At 37.5% G+C, this 22,041-nt stretch overlaps 1 protein-coding gene across 1 annotated transcript in view; it reads right to left on the minus strand.

Moving 5' to 3' along the window:
• LOC129275194 (integrin beta-1-like) overlaps positions 1-17,289 on the minus strand; it is a 46,881-nt gene extending 29,592 nt beyond the window's left edge. Inside the window, exon 1 of the mRNA XM_064108525.1 lies at positions 16,871-17,289. The gene's annotated coding sequence lies outside the window, so the exon portion shown is untranslated. The remainder of the gene's footprint in view (positions 1-16,870) is intronic.
• Between the last annotated feature and the right edge of the window lie 4,752 nt (positions 17,290-22,041).

Genomic DNA, 22,041 nt, shown 5'->3' on the forward strand with positions numbered 1-22,041 from the left:
ATTGGCATGTTAGGACTCAAGACCCAGAGGGAAAAAGGTGTAATAAAAAATAAGAGACAACGAACAAGGCAATAAAAAAATATAAAATAGTCTTTGACGATAGGAATCAAACATACTCAAACAGTCAAACACACCCCCACAGACATAAAAAAAACAAATACATGTACTATAGAATGAGAATACCAAACAGAATGGCTAAACTTTTACAGGTTACTGGGACATGTCCCTCCCGACCCCAATCCATTGATTCTAACCTAAAAAACCATGAGTCTAACATGTCTAAAGCCCAGAAAACAAACTCCTAATTTCAAAGATTTTGCAAATTGCGCTAACAAAAGTTTTCTTCTCTCAAATTACTTGTATGATAATGTTTGACATGAGACAAAAACAAGATGAATCTGAAACGACAAATGGGATCAATCAAGGCCATTTTTTAGGTAGAGTGGATAGGATTATTGTGTGTGTAGCTGTTCTACTTCAGCCCTTGGATAAATATGAATCCATCGTGTGATTGATAATAATGGGTGCTTGGAAAGTTCATCGTCATTTCAAGAATTGTTGTGACCTGGGACCCGTCTTACAAAGAGTTGCGATTGATGCAAGCAATCGCAACTATGGAAAGCCAGCAACGTCAACATCTAAAATGCATGTTTGTTTAAAATATTTTCTAGAAATGACGTATATTCATACATTCACTGTTTTCTTGGCAATTAATTCAGTATGCTTCTCTCTGTTTTCAAAGGACATTGAGCAAAATTCCTAAAGAAAAAAATATGACAGTGATGGATTTCCATATACTTGAGATTGATCGGATCAATTGTAACTCTTTGTAAGACGGGGCCCAGATTGCTGGGGGAATATTGCACGATGTTGTGGTGTTCATGTTTCGTGGAGATGACTACTCGCGCACATGGGGAGTAAAGTATGACAAAATGGGAAGAAGATGACGCGAGCGCGAGCTGACATTTTTTTCTTCGGTAATTTAAGCCTAAAACGAGACATTGGCATTTTGGTCATCATGAAGATGCGCTTCAAACCTTAAAATTGATGCGAATGCATTTTTTATTGTTTTTTCTATTTCCATTTTCCACCCCCCCCCCCTTCTGTATCCGCCTATGTTATCGACCCTATCGCTGTAAACCTGCTCGGCTGTCAAAATCCAACAAAAATAATATTAGGATTGGTCAATTTACTCTATTTCTTTATGCATGAATCATTTAAAAAAGGTGCGAAATTGAAATGTCAAACAGACAGAAGGCCTACAGAAATGCGATTGATGCGATTCATTACCGAAGAATGTCCGCGGAAGATCGCGGAGACGAGGGAGCGCGGTCTGCAAAAATATACAACCATTGTTTGAAGAATTGAAGAAAAAGAAGAAGTATCAAGTTCTACCACCACACCAAACGGAAACCGAACCGCCGGCGTTGTTTACGGAAATAAAATTGCATTTATCTTTCTGGTACATGAACTTCCACAAACAGTAACCATTTCCGTGTAGCTCGACACACCGACTGCAAATTACTGTCTATGTTTTTCCCCCTCTTTTTCATTTCCCATATTAAACCCAACAATAATGGTAATAATGACAGGAGTATAATCAAAGGGCATTAGCCCTAATCCGTCTCGCCCATTTGCCAAACATATTTTATAAGTATATCATGTCGTTATACAGTTATTTTATGCATGGATGGTACAAAATAAAGTTTTAGTGGATGTAACGCAGTTTGCGATTTTACATGTCAAGAGCCGTTTAATCACCGCAGCGGTGGTCCTGCTTTCAAGATTTCTTGCGCTAGACGCAAGTTAGTGGACCCAGGCGTCCACTAACTTGCGTCAAGAGCCGATTGTGCAACCCGTAATTTTTTTAGGAGACAAAATGCCCTTCATAATTATGTGAGTGATGACTATTTTCGACAAGTATGCATCCCGTAAATATCTGAATCCGCCGCCTGTTGAGCGTTGAATTGGCTGAAAATTTTCTGGACACTTTTTTTCTGTCTTTCTGAACCATTTTGGGAATATTGTATGCTCCAGCTGACGCAACGGCTTTCAAACCCTATAGTTAAGCAGTGGTCACACCGCCAGAACTTTGCTTCAGCGGTCCTTGAACGGTAGAGAGAGGGGGTCAAATTTCGACAACGCTCGTCACCGCGCGCAAAATGGGTGCACCGCTGAAGCCGGCGTTGCTTTAGTGTTGGTTTAACGATAGCGAGTGGTAGCGAGCGTTGGTTTAGCGGTGACACCTCCATACCAACGCCAAACCAAAGTTCATCACCGCAATGGATCGCTGCTTCAACGCCCGACATCAGTAATCCCGTGTACGCTCGTAAAATGCATAGAACCGCTCTACCAAAGTTTGTGAAACGTTTAATCACCGCAGCGGTGGTCTAGCTTTCAAGATTTATTGCACTAGACGCAAGTTAGTGGACCCACGCGTCCACTTATACTTGCGTCTAGCGGTGCCAATCTTTGACTGGGCGTTGTTGGAGCGTGGGATAACTTTGCGGGAGCGGGACATTGCCCGCTCCTCACCGCTCGCAATATTTTGTGCAGCTCAAAACTTTCGGAGCGGTAGGGGGGACCATCAGCGGTGGCCAAACGTACGGCGTTGCCTTAACCTAACGGTGGCCAACTTCTGTTAAACGGTGGTGAACGGTAACAAGCGGTCAAGATTTTTTGTTCACCGCTCCAGGACCGCTCCAGCAAAGTTCTGGCGGCGTGACCACTACTTTACCCATAACGTGACCATACTTTGTACATAACCTCCATTACATCATTTGCCACCACAATCTCGCAGGTGATCGAAAAATGCATGTCATGAAAAGGAAACGCGAATCACTGTACTATACCAACTATCAGTATACATGTATATTGCGAGTTTATTGTTTTAAATATGTATTCAATTTCCATTCTCTGCAAGATATGAAAAACTGAAAACCACGTAATGACCTCAATCGGATGGTCTTGCATCACTGACCATATTATACCCCCAAATAAACAGGAAATAACAGGCCTGCTATCAGGCAATAGTATGCAGCCCTCATTAGCCGTTCAGACAATATGCAGTATTCATGTTCCGTGCCTACCCGCGAAAAATATCCCCTTTTCTTCGGGTTTTTTTTTTTGCGGATGCTGTCCACTTTCCAATGGCATGACATTTCAACATGCTGCATGGGCCATTCCTATATGACATAAACTTCCAAAAGACATCCGCAATATTTCTTGTCTCATCACTTTCAAAAGTTCTCTGAAAACCTGGTTGTTTACACAGTCAAGCTTTTATCATCCCCCTTTCTATATAGGTTTCCATTTTCTTCTTCTTTTCTTTATTGCGCCATGTAATGAGCATCGTTTTATGATGGATACCGGTGCATTACAAAGGTTCATAATATGACCCCCCCTCCGATGAATTTAACATAGAAACCAACATGTGCGCCGAATTTCCTCAATTTAGGGGTCCTGCATGTACATAGGTGGCGCCGCATGGGAGGAAGTAGGAGGACAGCCTTGTGATGTTCAAGTGGTCTGAGGAAACGAGATGAAGAGGAAAATAGCGAAAATGAAAGGAGAACATGAAGGAGGAGGAGTAGGAAAAAGAAGAGGAAGAGAGTGAAGAAGGAGAAGAAGAGAGGGAAGGAGAAGAAGAAGAACAAGAAGAAGAAGAAGAAGAAGAGGAGGAGGAGGAAGAAGAAGAAGAAGAAGAAGAAGAAGAAAAAAAGGAGAAAACGAAGAAGAGAAGGAGGATGAAGAAACACCAGAATACGTAGCATTGCTTCTTAGAAAAATGATGTCAAGATTCTTCATGATACCTGGAATCGCAATAACCTTGGCGATATCATTGATGACTCACTGCAATAATTTTTTAGTCATGGTCGATAGTGAGTAAATTGATAAGGATATCAGAGGGCTTTCTACATGTACTACACAAAATGTACGATCGAAGTTGACGTGCAAAGCAAATTGGTTCCAAGCCAACGATTATCATTTCCTATATACATGCAGGTCCTATAGTCATGAACAAGAAGGTTAAAGGGGAGGGTAGCCTACTCCAGGCTGAAGATAAATAAAGTAATATTCAAGGAGCAAAAAGCTTATGCTGCACCTTATGCCACAGGCACAGGGAACATGAACATGATATTATTTCTTCGAAATCGAAGAAGAATAAGAAAATAGTTCCAAAAGAACAAAGGAAAGCAGAAAATAACTTTCCTTGAAAATGAAACAGTTTCGTTCTTAGAGAGAGTAACGACGCGTTTACATCTCAGTTTCAGGTAAAAAGAAAGAAAAAATACTTTGAAATCGGAAGAAAGTATAGGGCCTATAATGGAAATGAATTATCAGCCTCTCATTTGAAAATATACAATGAATGTACACCCGTTACTTACTTCAGCCATGCAGAGATGCATAACCAATATTTATTTCCCATGAACATACATGTAATTGCATGATGAATCAGACACCGTGAAGCAACTTTTTGTTGTTGTTTCTCACGGGGTATTTGAACGTATAAATCTATTGTATACAGATTGAAGTGAATCTGTGTGCGGACCCGAGGGAGAAGTGGGGGGGGGGGGGGTTGGCATGAGACCCGCGAAACCCATTACGGGATTTGAAGAAAAAATACATGAATTATGCCGTCGTTCATGATAAGTTTTCCTTTTCTAAAATGTGAATCAGCCCACTTTTTCAAGTGGTAAACTTTTATATAATATACAGAGTACAAATGTATGGAGAACTTGCTCGATATATTAAAAGCGTTGGCCTATTTTCTAAATAACTCATTCATGAACATATACGTACATAACGGCAGGCCAAGTCCTCATTTGTCTTTTCCAAGAATAATTCATCAAATGGTGTTAACCGGTGTACATAGAGGACCACACCAGTTATTTTAAAACGGTGTTAAATTTACAGTGTTAGTTAAACACCTATAGGTGTTATTACAACACCTTTGGTTGTTACATTTACACTCTTTGGTGTTACGTTCTAGGGTGTAATTCTAACACCTAAGGGTGTGGTCTTCTATTAACACCAACTTTTTTTAAAGTTTTAACACCACAGTTTTTACAGTGCGGTAGATGAAAAAAGGTTGGCTTTTTTTAATACCCAAGCATGCACATGTATCACCTTGATTTGACCAAAATTGGGGCATTTTTCATGAATGAACACATCTTGTAAACGTACTGTATACAAATGTAGGCCTATGCCAAAAGAGGGGGAAAAACACCAAATAGAGTTCAAGTAATAAATTCAGACCGACTGAAACTCAGAATAGTGTCCTTGGCGGGGATTTCCCTTTGCCCCTTTGAAATGCCTCGCATTCTCGATGTCGAGACTACTTTACCGTGTCTGCAGGGAGATATCGCGTTATCACCTATGACATTTCCCAAATGTTTTTGGATTCAACATCACATTACCTATACTTATGAAGGCAATTGACCCATAGAGACAGACATATGCGTGCCCCTCGAGCATCCACATAGATAAAGGTTCGACGATTACTGGGCCCCAAACCCAACCCGACCAATTTTCAAGAGTAATCTGGCAGTAATTTGGCAGTCACTTCAGCATAAAACAGTAGCATGTGATGAGAGAGAAAGAGGGGGGTCTTTTTCACAAGTACATGTAGGCGAAAATGAAGTTAATTTTCAAAGTAAGCTTTGAACTTAAAGTTTGAAAAATGTTTATAGACTTCTCATTCTAAACCATACCTAAATTACAAATTTTGCGCACAGACAACTATATAAGGGAATATTTTTTAAAGTTTATACTACGGAATATTACATGTATGCACTTAACAAAACAACCATATCATTATCATTATTAGGCCTACAGTCTACTGTGGATTTTTGCCAAAACGTCATCCAGCCATGGAACTACATGTACACCACCCATGATCCATGATATAAACATAGAGCTATTACAGTAATAGCTCCATGATATAAACGAACAAATAGTTAAAACACGGCCAATGCATGGAGGCATGGACGTACTCATGATGGAGGTAACCTCCCAACTCCTTCTACATGTACATGTACATGTAGGTAACCTCCTTACTCCCTGACAAACGTAAATTAAAGAGCCCCTAAATACGCGAGTCAATTCCACAAAATTCTACGAGATAAAATCGTGATGCGGAAAGTAATATCATCTTCGGCGTTCTGAAACACTTTATTTCCCAAAAAATTTCTCGGATTTTAAAACCTTAATAAAAAAAATAAAAATAATCAAACTGAAATGACACCCTAAAACGTTTCAATCTTGCCTGGGGGAGGGGGGGGGGGGTAAGCTTGTAATATGGAATACGAAGAAGGTAATTCCTGTTCACTGAAAGCAACTTATGATGTTGAATGCCGAATTCAATGGCGATATAATTGGATATTGAAATCGGACAAGGATGTTCCATTTGAAGTAAGCTTGGTTCAAGGGATCGGGTTACAATGGGGAGAGGCATTGATAGATGGTTTCATTTTTGTTGAGGGATTTCCACAAAGGGCACGAAACGTAGGTAAAATGCAATGTATATTTATAATTTCAAAATGCATATTTGAGTAATATGCATTCATAATGTGTCATGTACCGATGTTGTAATGGCGGCGGACTGACAAAATACTCTGGTACTTTTTACTTCTAATCCTTTTCATTGAACTTTCAAAGTATCGCCTTTTTCACAAAACAGTTACATACACTTGTACATGCACAAAATACATGTAGGAGGTATGAAAATTAGTAATACATGCATTCAGTATATATGCCTATCGATAACTTAACAAACTCACCATTTCTTTCATTTAATATTATTACATGAAACTCATGAACGGGAGATCGTGGGTTCGATCCTCGACCGAGTCATACCAAAGACTTATAAAAATGGGACCTTCTGCCTTCTTGCTAGGCGCTCAGCATTTAGATTGGAGAAGGGTAATATGTTATGCAGGGCCCGCTATAGTAGAGCAGTTTCCTAGCTAAAGTGGCTACCCTAAGTAAATAAAACGTTATGACTATTATAATATTCATCTTTCCCCTCTTGTTTGTGATATATAAAACATGGTTTATTTTGACTAAAACTGTAACTTGTGAGATAATTACTGGATATACATGTAATATATAATTTAGATCTCCTTACATGTACAGGTTCCTCTTAAAACATATCAATTTTTCATATAGGCCTAGGTCAAATAAAGCACAAAGGGAATGTATGTCTTTTCATGGATTTTCACAATACCTTATAAAGTCTGGTCTTTTTACAAACTCTTTTCATTTTACAATACAGGATATTTCAGAGAGTACAAGTTCATGGGAGAACAAAATACACTGCACTCCTCGTTACTTTCACATGTTCAAAGTAATGTATAAAGGCCCATGCACATGAGTACATCAAAACACAACAAGGATGTACCGGTATCTGCGTTTGAAATATCAGTATTTAGTCTCACTTTAAAGGCTTTCTCGGGAAGTAAAAGACTAACATGAGTTCAAGGAAATCATTCAAAGAAAAGGGCAGGATTTCTCTTTCAATCTTTGTTTCGAGTTCACACTACAAACCTTCGCAAATAGTTTTCTAATTTTCTTCTGCTTTTATTAAAGGGGAAGTTCATCCTGACAATGATTTTTTTTGTTTAAAATAGCAGAGAATGTAAAAACAAAAATTATCGGTGAAAGTTTGATGAAAAGCCATCAAAGATATACAAGTTATTAGAATCTAAATTTTTGGGAATTGTGACGACAGAGACGTCATATTGTGAACAGCAGACCCATTTATTATGTAATATAAAATACATGAATTTATATTTCTTAATGGTTAATGATGACTGAAATACTTATTTTTTCCTTCAGGAGCGGGTGTGATTATGATTTGTCTATTGATATACCGAAGTTACAATAAAAGCCATACATCATTTTTTTTTTAAAATGGCATTTCATTGATTTTTGTAATTAATGAGACGTTGAAATCTGCTCGCACATGTATCTCGTATAACAACAAAAAAATTACTATCTCAGTCTTTGATGGATTTTCCTCAAACCTTCTCCAATATTTTCTACAAGTGTTCTGCTATTTTTTGATATATTTTCTTTTTGTACCCATTGAAACCAACTTCATCGTGGTAAAAGCCTACGTATACAGTACGTTGACTGTGCAGGCCTAATATAATGTCAGTGAAAATTTGTTATTGTTGGAACCTATATAACATGGATTCTATTTTTAAACAGGTGGATGGAGGCCCTAATAATCTTCAATAGCAATCCGATTTTCTGCTTTAAAATGCAAAGGGTGTATATTCAACAAGACTGTATAAATTCATGAAAAAGAAAGTCTTCACAATCACAATAGTGTATCCTATCGGATTGTCCTCTCCTTATTCTGATGGTTCCATGACATTTGCTCTGAAGACAATTGCTCCGCCCTAAATTCCACGCATTAATCGAATGGCCAACTTCAACCCTGGGTTTAACAATATCCCTACCCTAAACCTAATCCTAAACCTAAAATAAAACATTATTGCAACCATAACCCTATACCATGTATATCTTAGACGAAAATATCATATATAAGCAGACCCGTCATCTACATGTACCCATACAAACATGATGTAATGCAACATTTTGATGATCTCATTCTTCCCCCCCCCCCCCCGAATGAATAATATCAATTAGGTTTTACGAAAATCAAGAAATCGGTAGGATGCAGATGCAACTTGAAATGGATGTGGCTTTTGAAATGGTGATTCCAGGCTTTTGATACAGAACGCTGCATGGATGTCTTACATGTACATGTAAGCAGTTACAGAGACAGAATTAATTATTTTCTCTATTAAATCAACCCATGGTATTCCCCAATACATGTAGACCATGTTGCATTACTGACCTATATTATACTCTGGTTTCAAACAATGCATGGGGAAAACCCTAAATTACTGGTAACTTGGCAACCCATACCCCTATAACTATACAAGAACAAAACATTCACGGTCTAAAACAGAAGAAGCAAACCTTTTAGGGGGTTTTATTGTTGCACTGACACTGTATTCGTCGCAAAAAAGCCAGCATTATGGCGGATACATGTACATACGAAAGATGGTGAATATGAAATCATGTAGCAGAAAGATGGAATTGGTTTATTAATGGGTCACATAGATGCTAAAGTCCGTTATGATGCGGCTCATGGTTCAAATCTAAGCGGGTAATAGAACCGAATTCAAACCGACATATACATGTACATCATTGCAAACAAACGTTATACCCACGGAGCTCTGTTTTTAGCTCCATGAGTAGTCTATATATAGGCAGTTGTAGTTTACATGTATGTCGGTTTTAATGCTGTTTGACTTGCCAATGTGACTGAGGCATATAGGGGAGCTTCGTCCTCAGATTTTTGTCAATCAATTTAATCCAGAAAATGGACCTCAAAGCAATAGTCTTTATACGTGGATTTGGCGGAAATCCATCAAAATACATGTAACACTTAAATTTTGTGACGTCACACGGGAACTGACAGCCTTCCACATCTGATGATATACGCTATAATGATAGAGTATTACATGTACAATAGTACCATTACAGTACAAAATAATATGTCCCGTGTAGCTCCATGGTCCCGTCATTTGCATACAGACCGAGAACAGCCTACATAATTACATGGGCCACGGGACGCCCCCATTTATTCAATAAAGGCGTGTACAAAAAGGTATAAAACAATTACCATCTGATTGCTTTTTTTTATCACACCCCCCCCCCCCCCACCTTTAAACAAAGTAACAAACACTTTCAAAACCGTTCCGACCCTGCTATTTATGGGAGCAGTTTGTAAAAAAAACGAAACTTAAATATATGTCACTCCTTTCTTATTTCACATCTGATATTGGTGAAACTTTCAATGATTATGCTTTGGGGCTTTGTCTAAGCCTCTGTCCATTCAACTTTTTTGTTAGGAGGGACTTGGCCTTAAATAAACTTTCATCCAATGATTGAGGTCATATTTCAGTTAATAATTAATAATACATGCATGTTTAATATTCAGCCTTAGTACAAGGTCGAGAAACATGCTGGCTAATAGTTCTGTGATTAAAACATATAGGCCTGCATGTACACCACCTGCCTTTGGCCTTGTTCCAGCTACATGTACATAGGTGTAGACAAGACATGGTTACCATGGTGACACAGACAGCCTGAATCATATAATAAAAGTAAATTTCCACTACAGGTCTATTCATTCAGAATATTGCATTCCATATAAACACTCTAAACATACCAGCAGGCTTTAATATATACATTGTACTGTACAGGGTGGTTTAATTATAGGAAATTAGACTTGTTTAAGCAGTTGCAATGCACAGTGTACAGTACATGTCCACCCCCCCCCCCCCCATCCGCTTTGGGGACCGGGAGTGGGTGAATAACATAGGGTACAGCAGGGATATATCGGTACCGACAGTTTGTAAGATATTGTTGGTTTACTGTACACATTGATTTGATATGGTGCAATTCGCATGCGCCGATCGATTATCTCGCTCGAGGTACCATCATCAATAGAATATCAATATGATATTTCTTCTCTTTTTGCACAGATGTGTACCAGGGATTTATACGTTGTCTCCGCACAGCATGAAACAGTCTGCAAACAGTGTGCTTGTTACAAAGGTCAACTACAGCACACAACGACAATTATCATTTGCACTGCTGATTGCATATATGTATTCTAACATATTCCAACTATAAATGTACATGTACATGTACATGTGGACGTGGGTTGGTCCCGACCCCCATGCTCCAAATCTACCAAAAATATGGAGAAACGAAACAGGAGCCTGGAGTAACAAACAACTCAAGTGGAATTTATAGAACCCCGAGATTACGAGGTACATACATCATGAGCACAACTATGTTACAAAACAATGAAATATTCAATTATAGCCGCACGATTCAAAATGCTCGAAGTAGGGGCGATAATGGCAAAGGTGAATTCAGAATTGAAAACAAAAACCTTCCTGAAGCTCCTGGTAATATGCTTCTGTACGTGCAAGATAATGTCGAATCTCGATCTTAAAGGAGAATGAAACTCTTGGAGCAAGTTAGCTTTTGTGAAAGCAGAAAAATCAAAGAATAAGATCAACAAAAGTTTGAGTAAAATAGGACTAGCAATAGAAGAGTTATGAGCATTTGAATGTCGAGATCACTAATGCTATGTAGATCCTCCAATTGGCAATGCGACCAAGATCTATGATGTCACAGATGAACAACTCTCCCCTTTTGGACACTGAAAATATACCCCAAAACATCTCTTTTTGCTCATTCTAATCATATGACAAACGATTCATCAATGATATAATGTTGTGAAACCTCTGTACTTGTCCTCTCATAAAGAGAACACCTCACCTTAATTGTGATAGACTCTATAAAAGTGAGAATATAAGTGAAATAAGTACTAAAGTAATGAGGGAGTTGTACGTGTGTGACACACTGAACTAGAGATACGTGGAATACGTGTCCCTATTCCCAACGTACACAAAGCCGTGCGGCAACGAAGAGCATCGGACTTCACGCTCGACTGAGCGCGCCGCCATTTTGCTAGGTCAATACTGGCTAGTCGACAAATGCTGCGTGAAGGCAGATGGGAGAAAGGAACGCAAAGAAAGTGTTTCTTGTGCTGTTTAAAGTTTTAGTTTGCTTTGTTACATCATGAACTATATGTTATTGAATACTTTCATAACTGAAAATGTTGATTTAGTCACATTTTTGTATTAAAGGGGAGTAAACATACAGACATGAAATCATAAAAACTCGACCTTTTTCACGCGCACACTATATGACAAAGAAAGGCCCAACAACAAATTTGCTTTCTGAGTAGGCCTACAATTTGTCTGAACAATAAAGGCCTACAAGCTGGTTGCATTAAAAAAAATCTTTTAACGATTAGAAATCATGTCCCTTTTCTCTAGCTTTGTTTTAAAACCTCCCTTCTCATTCAACTATTCATCTCATCTCATTTTCTCTGATTTTCCTCTTCTGTCCATCTCTCTTATCCTCCCTTTTCTCCATCCCCTTCTATTTCTTCCATTTCTACTTCCATGCCCCTCTCTCTCTTATTTCTCCCCTTTATATCATCTCGATCTCCCTCTTTATTATTTTTCCTTTCTCTTTGGCTTCTTTCTCTCTGATTTTCCTCTTCTTTCTCATCTCTCTCTCTCTTACCTTCCCTTTCTATATATCCCCCTTATATCTCTCTTTTATTTCCCCATCTCCCTTATATCAAGCCCTCTTATCTCCCTCTCGTCTCGTCTTTCTCTCCTCACCTTTTTCTCATTCCTCGTCTTTTCCCCCTTTCTCTCCCTCTCTCTCTCTCTCTCTTTGATCTTCCTCTTCTTTCCATCTCTTCTCATTGATCGTCTGTTTCTTTTTTTCTCTCCGGCTGCATCTTTACCATTTTGCCTTTCTCATTTCAACTTTCTCTATATAAATTTTGAGTAAATATTCCCTTCCCTCCCTCTCATACTGTTCAATCACACATTCAGGGTGAAAAAATTGGATAGAAGTTTGAGGACAAGAAGGTTGTTACTTTTAATGAGCCTTCAAAGTTGGACCTTCGTGCGCTCAGCCATGAAATATCTACTAAGTACAGTGTATATAAAAATGGGCACAATATAATTTGAATTCTTATGAAATTTTATTTGGAAGAGCATGGATGTTGCACGACATGTGCTTATACATCAATGCACCTTTACATAAAGGAAGGGGTGATGGATAAACAAATTCAACTCTAACAAGTTTACTGATTAGAGCACAGATCAGAAAAGCATAGCAATGGTAATTCCATTTAAAAAGTTGTGGCACTAAATTTCGCTTATTTTCACATACCAGATAATTATATGCATATCCTGGTCAGTATATATGAAATATTCCACATGTCAAAAATTGCACAAAAAGACCTCTACCTCTTGTCAAATATTTCCAGGGTGACCAGACGTCCCGTATTTCCCGGGATCGTCTCGTATTTTGCTCCTTTGTCCCGGCGTCCCGACAAACCCTTCCCGGGACACCTATCTGTCCCGTATTTTTAGAATATTGAACAAAATGTAGTTGATACATTTAAAAGTGACGAATTTTCATCAAATAACCTAACAGATGACGAAGCAGAGACAACGATAAATCGATAACTAAACTTTTGCAAAGTTTTGCGGGTGATTTTTATCCTAACCCAATAGGCCTACATTGCAAACGAGCTGGCTTCCTGCCTTTGTGTGGCAGGCTCTATGCATGTAGGATCGGAGCAGATTCTCAATGGTGCAAACAATCTCACATGATAAAAAGTTTTTCCACCAAAATAATCGCAAAATCGGCGGGAAATTTTTATGATCATATATTATAGATTCTCAGATTACTGATTTGATAGGAGGAACAAGTTTTTTTAGTTTTCATAACTGGATCTACATGTAGTTGTTTTAGCTTTCGTTTTGAGTCTTGTTGTGTTATGCCGGCGCTGTTTCCTCTAATTTGTAAGTTGACAATGTTTCACTTTGAAATTTTATTCATTTCTAAACCACTTAGTTTTTCAAAATTTTAAAGATATATATCTAAAAAACACCAAATATATCATTATCATTTCTGTTAGATGATTGGATTGCTTTTGTTTGAAGTTGGGACTTTTTCCTCTTTCATTTTTATTCTTCATCCTTCTATCCTTCCTGCTTGCTTTTTTTGTTCCATCTATCTTTTAATATTTCCTACCTTTCTTTCCTGATCCAGTCTGTGTGTTAATTTTCTTTCTTTCCTTCTTTCTCTTATCTGCCCTTTTTATTTACTTCCTTCTCCCTTCCTCACCTTTAATTTCTTTTCGTTTTTTCTCTCCTTCCATTATTTTTTTTTCATTCTCTCCTCCCTCCAATCTTTCCTCCCTCTCTTTCATTCTTTCTTTCATTCTTTATTCTATTTTTCCTTCTAATTCTTTCTTTCCCTCCCTCCCTTCCTTCCTTCCCCCTTCCTGTTTTCTTCTTTCTTCGTTTCTTTCTTTCAAAGAATGAAAACATTTTTCTTTCCTTCATTCTTTGTTTCCCTTCTTTTTCTTTCTCACTTTATTCTGTCTGTCACACATCTTCCCTTTCTTTCTTTTTCTTAATTTCTTTCTATATTCGATGAATTCAAAGAATGACGGAAACCTTTTTTCTCTTTTATTCTTTCTTTCATCGTCTTTTTAATTATTCTTACTTTCTTTCATTTTCCCCCCTTCATTTTCCCCGTTTTTTTCTTTCTTCTTTCTTATTTCATTTCTTTTCTTTCTCTCCTTCATTCTTTCGTTCACACTCCCTTCCAATTCTTTATATTTTTTCACAAGTATAATACTGCGTAGCCTTCTTTGATAATCTTTTTTTATCGATTGTCCCGTATTTCATTTTTTGAAATCTGGTCACCCTGATTTAAACCCTTTTTTTAAACTACATGAATTACCAGGTCCCAGTACATTGTGCATATAGAAATATGTTTGTACATGATTGGCTTACTGACATTAAAATACACTTTGCCACACTAAGTACATCAGTATTAATTTTATATTTATAGAGAAAACATATTGCATCTTGCACATACTTTCAATTGCCTTCTACTGCGCGTTCTCGAACAATTGACCTAGCAAAATGGCGGCGGTCACGTGACTTATTGAGTTCGCCGGCGATGTTTTGCTTGGGTGAACACGACTTCCACGTATTTCTAGTTCAGTGGTGTGACATCACAGATCTTGGTCGCATTGCCAATGGGAGGATCTTCATGGCACTAGTGATCTCAATATTCAAATGCTCATAACTTTCTTATTATTCATTCAATCTTCCTCAAACTTTCAACAATATGTTTCTTTTATTTTTCTCTTTGATATGGATTCAGCTGGTTTCAAGGGTTTCATTCTCCTTTAATAGTTGTATGTAGTACATGTACATAGATACGGACTTATTATTATGTAGACCCATTAAAAGCAATATTTTTGTTTGCATATCTTTTTATGTCTTACATCAATGATATGTGTACTTGTATTAACGAATCTAATTAATTTTATATGCTGATGATAGTGTCTTGCTATATTCAGATACAAATCCCAAGATAATTGATAAAAAACTTAGTGCAAATTTGGCAAATTGCATTGAATGGATGTCTGACAACAAGCTTAGTTTACACACTGGGAAAACAGAAAGCATTTTATTTTGTTCGAAACGAAAGTTAAGATATACACACGATTTCAAGGTTTCATATAATAATCAGGTATTCTTCAATTTTATTGTAATCTCCTGTGATATTCTTGACGAATAAAATCAATCAATCAATCATATCAGTAGATGTAAGTCTATAACCCTGAATTAAAGCATGGGTAGTAGGATCAATGATCAAAGTAAACTGCATGTATAGATGTACGACTGGGTCTTAGTGACCAAGTAAAAACTAAAAAGTAAAATTATGTGCATTGAAAGCAGAGCATGCTTTCGCCTAAGTTTCATCATCGTTAGAATAATAATTCAATATATTACTATACATTTTCAACAGAAGGCCTACATGTACATTTAGGCTAATACTTAGTAGCACCATGGAGCTATACATGTAGCTCCATAGTAGCACCAGCAGCAGTAGAAGTACATGTAGGTACTAGTACAGTAGTTTGTAGTAGTAGTAGTAGTAGTAGAAGTAATAGGAAATAGGAGTAGTAGAAGTAGTAATAATAGTAGTAGTAATAGTAGTAATAGAAGTAGTGCTGGTAGTAGTAATAGTAGCTATAGTTGTAGTAGTAGTAGTAGTAGTAGTAGTTGTTGTAGTAGTAGTAGTTGTCGTCGTTGTTGTAGTAGTAATAGTAGTAACGGTAGTAGTAGAAGTAGTAGCAGCAGCAGCAGTAGTATACTTACTATAACTTATCAATAATAACTACTACATATACACGTACATGTACTACTTCTGCTTCTGCTATACTACTATTACAACTATTACGACTACTGCTACTACTACTACTATTACTACTACATGTACTTCTACTAGTAATAGTACTACTACTTTTACTACTACTACTACTGCTGCTGCTGCTACTACTACTTCTACTACTGCTGCCACTAATGCTACTACTACTACTGCAATACTACTACTACTAATACTACTACTACTACTACTACTACTAGTCTACTACTATTGCTACTAGTCTACTACTACTATTACTACTACTACTACTACTACTACATATGTACTACTACTACTATTTTCTTGCTTTTATTTCTGACTACTAGCCATACTACAGTTATTTGAAGATGAAGAAAATGAAATGAGACATTAAAAATGATGACAATCATGACAAAAAAAATAATAATAATACAATCATCATCATAGTTACATGTACTAACATAATTACTGAAATGATTATAAGGATATTGTAATATCAATTTTTTGAAAATGGATCAGATTATGTCATGATCAACCACCATAAATCATCAAAGTACATCACCACCACCACCACAATAATCATCTTCATCATCATCATCATAATGATCGTCGATCACCATAATGATCGTCAATCGATCATCATCCATATCATAATAAACAATATATATATACATTATTTTTTTATTTCACTTGTCCTGATCCGCCAGCGCTTGGGGCGGGTATACAGGTCATCTACATGTGTGTACTGTACAGTACATGTAAAACCGATGCCGTCATTTTACATCGACTAGACTCCCCCCCCCCCCCCCCCCCGAGGCTCAACTAATTAACAACATAACCCGGTCAATTAATCTTTAATGATTTGTCAAGAGAGCCCTATTACCAACAAATGTTAGTATGACCTTTTAGCATGTACATGTATCATCATGTTTATACAGTGATCAATTATAATATTAATGCGTTTACTTACGTAATACTACTAGGCCGACCGATTTGCGTTGAAATGCCACCACCACCACCGATGGGCTTTGATTTGCTATGCGGAACCACTCCCGACGCTGCCCGGAGTAAATCGTCGAACGAGTCAGTCAAGGAGTAAATCCAAAAATACGAGAAGTCCCCACTTGGATTTTGGGTAGCAAATGCACTCTAAATATCCGGGTTGATTCTTCATGAATCAGTTACTGTCGAGAGGAGCAGAAAGTGTTAATCTCTGCAGTAGATGGAAAGCAATACAATGATGAAATATGAATTCAAGTACCAGGCAACACATAATTCTGAGGAGTTTGATCGACACACCTCTCTTCTCAATGATGTACATTGGTTGTGTGTGTACGCATATCGTTCAATCTGTAAACCGACGGAGTATAGGAAGTCACTCCACACAATGACCGCTGTATACGGATTATATAGCGGCTCGTCATAATACAAACAATACAACTACTAAACAATAATGGATTCGTTCAAGTGAGATCGCATAATTCGGCTTGTCTTTGAGTTAGAGCCGGACTTGGTGATTTTGGGATTTCAAGATTGCTCCCAATAGAATTGATCATGTTCGATATTAATATGAGTCAAAAAATAAAAATAAAATAAAAAACTCAGAAAAGAAAAACATTTTTGAGTCGGGGCTTATGGACTGTTTTGACGCGAATTCACCGATTTGAAGTTGAAAAAAAAATAACTTGAATGAATCAAGAAAAAAAGCAAGAGGGCTAAAGGGACTTTACGTCAAGTATTTATAACGTCCCGCAGTTTTTGGAAGGTGTTTTTTCTCCAAATTCTGGATCCATCGACGATTTATTACTATTGCCCATCTTCTCGATTACTTTTTGTTTAAACACATCCCTTTTCAAAAGAAAGACGGGTCATATCACCTATAGCATCACACATGCATCATTCCTGTCCACTATTTTGTGGAAGAACAGCACGCACAAGCCATTTCCCGATTAGCAAGAAATAAAACGACATTTTATGGAAGAAACTAGGGTGTATATTTACACCACACAGGATATACACTAAACGCTATACATACCTACCCATTTATATAGCAATATATACAATCGGTATCCCAAATTATGTAGATTTATTGCTTAGAAATCCGATTTTGTGTCCAACTCAGGGGTGGATCCAGGATTTTTCAAACGGGGGGCACATTCTCCCGAGGAAAATTTTGACAAGCAATAAATAAATTAATAAATAAATAACAAAGTTTTTGACCAAAAATTAAGAAAGTTTCGTCCACGAAAAAGTTAGACAAAATTTAAGGGGGGGGGCACGGGCCGGCTTTGCCCCCCCCCCCGGATCCGCCAGTAGTCCAACTGTTAACGTTGTGTGATTGTCTGAAGTTTGGGGATTTGTTGGACAACTTCTGTTAAGTTATCGAATTACTTATCAGATTACTGGATATGAAATGTAATCGATGAAACAGAGGAAAGACCCAAAAAAAAGCATGTGTAGATATTGTAAGAAATAATTTTACAAGGGCGTATATGCTGGTTTGAGCATGGGGATGTGGAACTAAGTGGTATGGAGGTGCACATATTGGGGAGGTGGAACTAAAGTGGTATGGGGATGCACATATTGGGGAGGTGGAACTAAAGTGGTATGGGGGTGCACATATTGGGGAGGTGGAACTAGAGTGGTATGGGGGTGCACATATTGGGGAGGTGGAACTAAAGTTTGGAAAATCAGCTGTTGAAAGCACAAGAAGGGGTACAAATTTCGTTTTGCCGTGTCAGTGTCGGAACTCCTCTGCCTCAGCGGAAGGGTGCATTCCCCCCTTCCCAGCCTACGCCCTTGGAGAATGACGTATGCTACAAGTTCCACTTCTCATTGAATTCATAATTTCCATCAAAATATAGGTTCATATACCATCTTTATCACCATCGGTTATTAATTGCAATGAAATTGCTTGATTTCCAATTTAGAATCGATACGTATTTGGCATGTATTATATTTACAATTAATAATGAATTAGAGATGAACTGAAACTGAAGTGAAGTGCTATTCGATCATTCGATAAAATGTGCTTAGCATATCGATAATAATCACACTGACTTGATAGCATTAGTGAGTAACAGCTACATAAAGAGACTACAGACATAATTGAGTGTGCTTGGTGAATATTTTAATTGATAATGAATGATCTGGCACTTCAACTGACTCTGAAGAATCACTTTCTATACTATGTATGCACTTTGATGACATGATCTTCGTTTTTAATACATTGTATCACTATCAAGCAGAAAGGGCCTTATTTTGTTGATATAAAAGCATTAATGTAATGTACATGTATGTGCTAATTATGGATATGTTCGTTTCAAACAAGAAACTACGATTATTTTTATTTCAAGAACGATAAGTTTTGACCACCATTGCCAATGGTATAGATTGGGTCCCAGTAGCGTACGCAGGATTTATGAAGGGGGGGGGGGGGGGGGGGTTCAAGCTCAATGGAATGGTGACAAGCCAAAAAAAATGTCTTCAACTTTTTTTAGGGGGGTTCGAATTATTAGGGGGTGGTACAATAAAAAGTAAGGGGGTTTGAACACATGTAACCACCCCCTGCGTACACTTCTGTTGGGTCCAATGTCTTAGGGAGATGTTGAATCATGGACCTACTACTGAGTATAGTAGGCACATGGTTGGATGTTTCAAGACCGATGTACCGGACACTCTGCGATCATAGCGGATTTTTTTTTCCAAGTTTGAAATAAATTCTTTAAAAGGTATGAATAAAGTTTTGCGAGAGGCTATAGTCAAGAGGTCATTTCCTTAAAGTAAAAGTAGAAGTTGATCCCCACTGAAAAGAAAACCCTGTCAAAGTTGGATTAAAATGAAATTCGACCCGTGTTCAAATGCGGTTACTACACAATATCAATCTCACAGACTGTGTACACAGGGAAATACACTATATAAACACGTACAGCATTCCATAAGTTTGCCCTGGATTTGAAAAAAAGGGAAAGGAGGACAAAAATTCATTCTGACTCCAAGTGATTAGCTCCTTACAATAATTTCTGAGAGAAAATACTGATGAATGGTTTGACGTGTAATTGAAACTTTGAATTAATAAAAAAAACACAATCGGTACACTTTCCTTGGGAAACTCGAAAGGACGATTGCACTTTTGGCAACTCTGAAAGCTACCAGAATAAAAAAAAATTGTCAAAACTCAATAATAATCAACATTCGCTCGGAAATAGGATAATCAGAATGATGTTGAATGAATAAAGATAAAAAATATATCACTGGGGAAATAATACATTGCACTATTTACGTGGCACGTACTTGGACCCAACACCATATTCCCCCTAAATGATAACTAATGTATTATTCTTTTTCGAGGGGAGGGGTGGGGTGTTAATCGTTGCAGAGAACGATCTACAATCTTCATCGAATTTTCCTGAATACCTTTTTAACCTTAAGAGCCCCCTTTTGTGCCTTAAACAGACCAAGAAAAGGGTTAAACTTTATTTTTGCAAACCCCAAATAAGAAAATCCTGGATCCGTTCCAGGGCTAGACCCATATTAGCAGCCACAAAAACCCATCACTAGTCAGGATAAGGCTGATAAACTGTTTCAATGGCAGCAAGGCAATGGCACTCAAAAAGAAGGTCATATGTATCATCTTCTTCTAAACACACCACGAATAGAATATACACAGGCTAACATAAACTAGTTGAAGGTGATATTGATTTGGATTCGCTATCTTCTAAGGGGTACCAGCTACTTTAATACATGAATGCATGGGGGGATCCCAGGTGGGACAGGGGGACGCGTCCCCCTATCCAAAATAGTAGGGGGACACAATATCAAATGTCCCTCTACTATTTTTGGTATTTTATGATGGAAAGAAATACATCATTCAAAATCCAAATAAAACATGTATGTTGGACGAGATGACCTTACTTTTTGGATGATGACCCCCTTTTTTTTGCTTGTCAAATTTATTTTCGTCGAAATGACCTTACTTACATTGTAGAGGTGCCGTGGCCGAGTGGTCGAAGGTGCCTGGCTGTACATGGAAAGTCTGGGGTTCAATCCCCGACCACGGCACCTATACTCTTTTATCATGCATTCAAATAAATGGAAATGCTTTACGCATTATTGGTAACTAGGTGTACACTTGTTTATAAATAAAAAAAAATAAAAAAATACATTTGGGGTGATATCCCCCTTTTTTTTGCTTGTCGAATTTGTTAGCCCCTGTTCCCCCTACCTTTGGGGAGAGATTTCCGCCCTTGCATGAATGAAACAAATATCTAATCAACCAGATTTTCAATGAAATTCGTCGTAAATTGTGTTGATCAAAATTCCTTACCCACCCCACCATCTTAAAGGGTACGTTCAAGCCTGAAGAAAAGCTTCTTGTAAAAATAGCAGAAAATAATAATAAAAAAATATTGGTGAAGGTTTGAAGAAAATACATTAAAAATTTGTGACGTCATAAACGAGTAGCTGCCCCATATGTTATGTTATATAAAATGCATAAATTTCAATTTCTAATGGTTGGTGATAACCTATTTTTGTTTTCTTTTTGGGAACGGATGTGAAATAATTTGTCTATTATATACTGAAGGTACAATATAAACCAATTTCAATTTTCTTAGGAAATAACATTTCATTGATTGTTACAATAATACATGCAGGAAAGCTGCTCGCATACGAAGTCACAAATCGAATAATTAAAATTCTAACAACTTGTTTATTCTTTGATGAATTTTTCTCAAACCTTCGGCAATATTTTTAAATCATTTTTCCCGCTATTTTTTACATAAACTTTTTGTCAGGGAGAACTTCCCCTTTAAAAATGGCGCCAGTAGGCCTATCCACCTTTCCTCAAAATCACATGGGAAGAAAATCAGTGGGGGGGGGGGGGGGAGGGGGTTTAAGAGAAAAACATTTTGTATTGAAGAATAGTTAATTGAAAGTGATATGGGAAGAGTGGACAGAATGAACTGCAAGGTAGGGGGGGGGGGGGCTTCAATAAAAAAATGCATATTGAGTTTGAGTCATCGTTAATAATGATCATCACCTTTCATACCTGACATTTTGGACTGTCATTGTGTTTATAGTTATAAAAACACGAGTGGCTTGTTAATGTCACGTGACTAGATTGAGAAAGTGGTGACGTAG

Source organism: Lytechinus pictus, chromosome 13 (assembly GCF_037042905.1).
Source record: "Lytechinus pictus isolate F3 Inbred chromosome 13, Lp3.0, whole genome shotgun sequence".
NCBI classification, from domain to species: domain Eukaryota; kingdom Metazoa; phylum Echinodermata; class Echinoidea; order Temnopleuroida; family Toxopneustidae; genus Lytechinus; species Lytechinus pictus.